This window comes from Phoenix dactylifera, unplaced genomic scaffold, assembly GCF_009389715.1.
Source record: "Phoenix dactylifera cultivar Barhee BC4 unplaced genomic scaffold, palm_55x_up_171113_PBpolish2nd_filt_p 000574F, whole genome shotgun sequence".
In the NCBI taxonomy this organism is placed as follows: Eukaryota; Viridiplantae; Streptophyta; class Magnoliopsida; order Arecales; family Arecaceae; genus Phoenix; species Phoenix dactylifera.
The window spans coordinates 113,090-118,967 of NW_024067976.1; the positions used below are offsets into that span (position 1 = coordinate 113,090).

General features: G+C 38.6%; 1 non-coding gene across 1 annotated transcript; it reads right to left on the bottom strand.

Moving 5' to 3' along the window:
* Positions 1-220: 220 nt before the first annotated feature.
* Positions 221-326, bottom strand: LOC120106583. Its single transcript, XR_005508703.1, has one exon. It is a non-coding gene; the product is annotated as a small nucleolar RNA R71 (small nucleolar RNA).
* Positions 327-5,878: the final 5,552 nt, after the last annotated feature.

Genomic DNA, 5,878 nt, shown 5'->3' on the forward strand with positions numbered 1-5,878 from the left:
GAAGACCCATATAAACACTTAGATGAATTCCTTGAGATTTGCACCACTGTCAAGATTCAGAACTTCACTGATGATGCTATGAAACTTAGATTATTCCCCTTCTCCCTTAAAGATAGAGCCAAACAATGGCTGAATTCTTTAGAAGCCAACTCGATTCGTTCTTGGGATCAAATGCAACAAGAATTTCTAAAAAAATACTTTCCCATAGGAAGAACGAACCAGTTTAGACGTGCCATTACAAGCTTCTCCCAAACTGAGGGAGAAGAATTTCATGAAACTTGGGAGAGATTTCGGGACCTAATCCGTAAATGCCCTCATCATCAAATACCTAAGTGGTAGCTAGTGCAATATTTCTATGACGGATTGACTGAACGAAACCGTCAGATGATCAATGCTGCATGCGGGGGGACATTCATGCTTCAAAATGAGCATGAAGCATGGCAATTATTTAAAAATCTAAATGAAAACTCCCTCCACCATGCTTCCTGTTCTCGTCAAGCACCCCTGAGTTCTCAAAGAAAAGGGACCATTTGTGAAATAAGTCATTCTATGGACCTGTCTAGCAAGGTAGATGCATTGTCCCATAAGATTGACCAACTGATGATAGGTGGGCATTACATGAACTCTTCCCAAGCACAAGTGTGTACTATCTGTTCTAGCCCATCCCACCCTATTCATGAGTGCCCTTCAGTGCCCCAATTCCCCGAACTCGTGCAAGAACACATCAATGCTGCTTAAACACAGCCTAGACCGGGTACTGACCCATTTTCCAATACGTATAACCCGGGATGGCGAAATTATCCAAATTTTTCTTGGAAGCAGCAAGCTTCAAACACAGCCCAACCCTATTTCCAAAATTTTCAAAATTCTCAGAATTTTCAAACCCCACAAAATATTCATCCCTACCATCCCTCGATTCAATTTCAACACACTCCTCCTCCACCCCAAAGAAACGAGGAGAAAGTGTTGAACGCCCTTCAAGGTTTGGAAACAATTACACAATTGGTGCACTCTCACACGCAATCCATCGCCAAGTTAGAATCCCAAATGGGGCAACTAGCTAATGCACTGAACAAGCGAGAGGAAGGAAAGCTTCCAAGCCAACAACTAAGTAATCCTAGGGGACAATATATGGCTCAAGAAAATCAATTAAATGCAATTCATCATGAACAAGCCAATGCTTTGACTACCCTAAGGAGTGGACGTATAGTAGACAATAAGATTGGGGAAGATAACAATAAGGAAGATGAAGAAGAGGATAGACATGTGTCAAATGAAACTCTAAAACCTTCTTCTTCTTCAGTTAGTCCATCTTCTGCCAAAACTCACATCCCAAAGGCCCCATTTCCTGAAGCTCTTAATTCACCCTCTCCCTTTGGCAAAAAGGGAACTTCACTAGAGGAGATAATTGAGGTTTTCAAACAAGTGAAGATCAACCTTCCGCTTCTTGATGCTATTAGACAAGTTCCCTCCTATGCCAAATTTCTTAAAGACCTGTGCACCCAAAAGCGAAAATCTAGGGCACATGTGCCCAGAAAGGTCTTTCTAACTGAGCAAGTGAGTTCTATTCTCCAACACAACACCCCTCCGAAATTCAAAGATCCTGGTGCTCCCACCATCTCCTGTGTCTTAGGAAATAATTTCATTGATCGAGCACTCTTAGATCTAGGGGCAAGTGTCAACCTTTTACCTTATTCAGTTTATGAGAAACTTGGGTTAGGTGAGTTAAAACCAACCTCGGTATCCCTTCAATTGGCTGATCGATCTGTAAAAACACCACGTGGGATAATTGAAGATGTTCTTGTCAAGGTAGACAAATTCTATTTTCCAGTAGATTTCATCGTCCTTGATATGGAACACGAGCCAAATCCTAAGAAACAAATCCCCGTGATCCTTGGGCGCCCCTTTTTAGCAACAGCCAATGCGTGCATAAATTGTAGAACGGAGGTAATGAATATATCATTTGGAAACATGAAGGTAAAATTAAATATGTTCAATGCAGACGACCAACCCGCGAGGAAAGTTGAGTGTTTTATGATAGACAAAATAGATGAACCCATAAAAGGAGATGCAAAAACTACCTCACTGTGTCTGGCTGAAGACAATAAACTTAGCGCTTGTTGGGAGGCAACCCAATTCTCTTAGATTTTTTTTTTTTAACATTGAGGACAATGTTAGGTTTAGGTTTGGGGGTATTTTTAATCATTTTTTGTTTTGTTTGCATCTCTTGCATTTGTTTTCACTTCATAATGTCAGGTTTATCAAAAGAAATAAAAAAATAAAAAAATAAAAATATCTTTTAAAAAAATGTGTTCATTTTCATTTTTTATAAAATAATAATAATAATAAAAAATAAAAAAAAGTTTTTGTTTTTAAAAACCTAATTTCTATACATTTATGCAAGAATGATAAACACACAAGGTATATAAAATCTAAAAAGCCCAATGACTAGTCGGAAGTAATACAAATTTAAGTTCTTTTCATTAAGTCTCTCTTAGGGAGTTGTAAGCTAATTAATACTTCGGAATTTTCACTATACACTGGCCGACCCTTCTAAGGTCTAGGCTCGACAATATGTTGATAGTATAGTAGCAACCTTGGACCCTGATGAATCATACTTATCTAATTCAAAAAAAAAAATCATCAATAAAAAGGATCTAGTCAGGAACATCGAAAAGGGCTACCTATTGTCAAAGGTCAGGTGGGCTTGTGATGAGGACTCTGAGCATAAGTCCGTAGGAGAGTTTTGATGCCCGACACCTTGTGCCAACTGGTGTGAGAGTTGTCGACTGATTGCTCGTTACACGGAGAAATCACCACAAGAGTAAAAGTGCACAATTTATACATCTTTTATTTAAAAAAAAACTTTGTATTGACGTTGTAAAAGACAATAGTGTGAAAGCCGTCGTTGTAGAAATTCGAGTAAACTGGAATATTACAGATAAAGCCCGTGAGGTACTAAAGTAAACATCCACAACTCTCGAAATTCCTGCTGATAAGATGATTTTGAATCAGTGAGCAGGTCTTTTCGACCAATCCTTGGAAACTACTAGTATTAGCAATATTTTGGAGATCCGAACTCTTAGCTTGTGTACAGTTTAGATTTCACCGAGCACTCCAGTATAAATAAGTCTTACAACTCCCTAAACGGAAACTTAATGACTTTAACTTAGATACTAACCTAGAATTTGGGCTGACTTAGTAAATAAAACCATGTGTGCTTTGAAATTCTTATCATTTATGTATCTTAAATTAGAATTTAATTAAAAAATTTTTTTTTTTAAAAATTCTTAGCTAGTATGCACTTGGAATTTGAATTTTCATCAATCGAATTTAAAAAAAAAAACAACAACAACAACAAATTAATCATAACAATAAATGATATTGAAGTTTGTGGGTATCTTCATTGAAAACCCTCACGAGACTATAACTCGTCCACTAGGGTAACCTAGGGGTTTAAAGCCTTATTGCATATGGTAAATGCAATCGCGATGCCTGCGAAAGTGAGTTAGAGTTTTTTTTTCTAATTTTATTTTGCTCGAGGACTAGCAAAACATAGGTTTGGGGGTGTGATAAGTACTTAATAATTTATAGTTTAGTTATATTTTCATAGCACTTATCAATGTTTTTAAACTGATAAATACATATTTCACCATGAAATTGAATAAATATTGAATTAAATTTAAATTATGGTAAGAGGTAAATAATTCTTTTCTTAAACCAGATTTTGAACTTGTCTCTCTCTTGATTGCAATCTTTCATGAAAATTACAGGAAAAACATATAAGGAGGAGATTGTGTTGACCTGGTTTGGTAACCTGATAGAATTGTAGTCAAGCTAAGGTTATAATTAAATGAGTTTTGGTCCTGATTCGATCGAAAGTTATAATTAATTTTGTATGGGGTAGAGGTTTGATTAACCCTTTTTATTAGGTCACGGTCCTGTTTTTAGTCTTGTCTGGTCGAGTTCGATTTGAAGCAGCTTAGCAAGAATTAAATTTAAATAACAATGGGCTCAAGGACAAGTCAACCATCATGACCCACCTCAAACCCAAAGTCAATTCCCAACCAATTCCTTACCTGCCTTCATATAAAATTTATAAATTTAAAACAAAAAAATGGAAATAATGAATATAATAAAATAAATAAAAATAATTTCGGAGAGAATCACTTATTCACTGTTCATATAAACAGTGTCCCGTAAAAACACAATTCATATGAACAGTGAGAAATAATATCATAATAAATAAAAAAAATTATTGAAAATGTTTCTTTGTTTATCTCCTTCCTCCCGTTATCTATCCTTCCCGTGATCCCGCCTCACAGAGCGCCCCCCTGCCCGTTCCAGCCACGCGTCACAGCCGACGCTCCAATCCTCCACGCGGTGCAGCCGGCGACCAGATCCTCTGCCTCTTCATCCGCCTGCATTTTCGCCTCCGCACAGCGGCCATTCGGAGCGATCCTCCCAGCCGCATCAACCGCGTGCCATCCGCCACCCGTTCCACCTCCCAGCAGCCGGAAAATTACTCCTCTGATGACCCAAAGATTGATTTAAAGATTGATTTTGATGATCACAAAACCTTGAAGTATAAATACTAATGTTTGTGTTGCAAGAAGAAAGATAATTTGTTTTGCAAAGAACATAGCAAGTTGGAAAAATATAAGAAGGCCTCAAAAGCTCTCAAGAAAAGTTGGAAGAAAGCTACACTTTATTGGCCCAAGTTTCAAGTTCAAATGATTCAAGTTAGAGGAGCAAATTCAAAGAAAGATTCAAAAGAATAGTCCTCGAGTCAACTCCTGGAAGTTTAGAGTCGACTCTGGCACTCTGGAGTTTCAAGAAACAGTGCTCGAGTCGACTCCGATACTCTACGAGTCGACTCCAACTGAGAACAAACAAAAAGACAGAGAGTTGATTTTCAGTGCTACAGTGCTCGAGTCGACTCCTACTTCAGCGCTACAGTGCTCGAGTCAACTCTTACTTCAGTGCTACAGTGCTCGAGTCGACTCCTACTTCAGCGCTACAGTGCGGAGTCGACTCCCAGCTACAGTGCCGACAGACTACTATTCACAAGTGACTCCTGTTTCAGCCGAGTCGACTCCTACTTCAGCCGAGTCGACTCCAGCACGCTGGGAGGCATAACGGCTAGTTTTTTCTTGATTCCAACGGCTCTATTTTTGTCTCTAACGGCTAGATTTTTGTTTTCACTCCCTCTAAAGCTATAAAATCAAGAGGAGAGCTAGGGAAGAAGGAAAGGAAGTGGGAGAGAACATTTAGGAAAGAGATTTCAAAGAGATTACAAGGGAAATCTCTCAAAAGCACAAAAGGGCCATTCAAAGTAAAAGAGAGAGAAGAAGAACATCCAAGTGAATCCCAAAGCTTCCTCTCCAACTGGGTGCTACCTCGGTGATCCTCTACTTCGTGCAAAATCAGAAGAGGGTCAAGTAAAGAAGAAGCCGAGTTCCTTCATCTACAAATTTGTTTGAGGGCTTCTTCTCTTTACTTTACTTGTTTATATTTGCTATATTTGCTTGTTTGAGAAGCTTGTATTTGATTTAAACTCTTGTTCTAATATCTTGTAACTTGATTCAATCAAGGAATTGAATCAACGGGTTAAGGTTTGTTGGTGAGCCAAAGGGAAAACCAACGTTGTAAGGTTGTGGTTGGTGAGCCTTTGGGAAAACCAACTGGGTTGATTGTGAACCTGGAAAACAATCGTTGTAAGGTTGTGGTTGGTGAGCCTTTGGGAAAACCAACTGGGTTTGATTGTGAACCCGGGAAAACAATCGGTTGGTTCTAGTCGGTGAGCCTGTGAAAACAGACCGAGTTCGTTGTGATCTCGCAAAACAACAAGTTGGGTTGTGAGCTTGTAAAACAACCG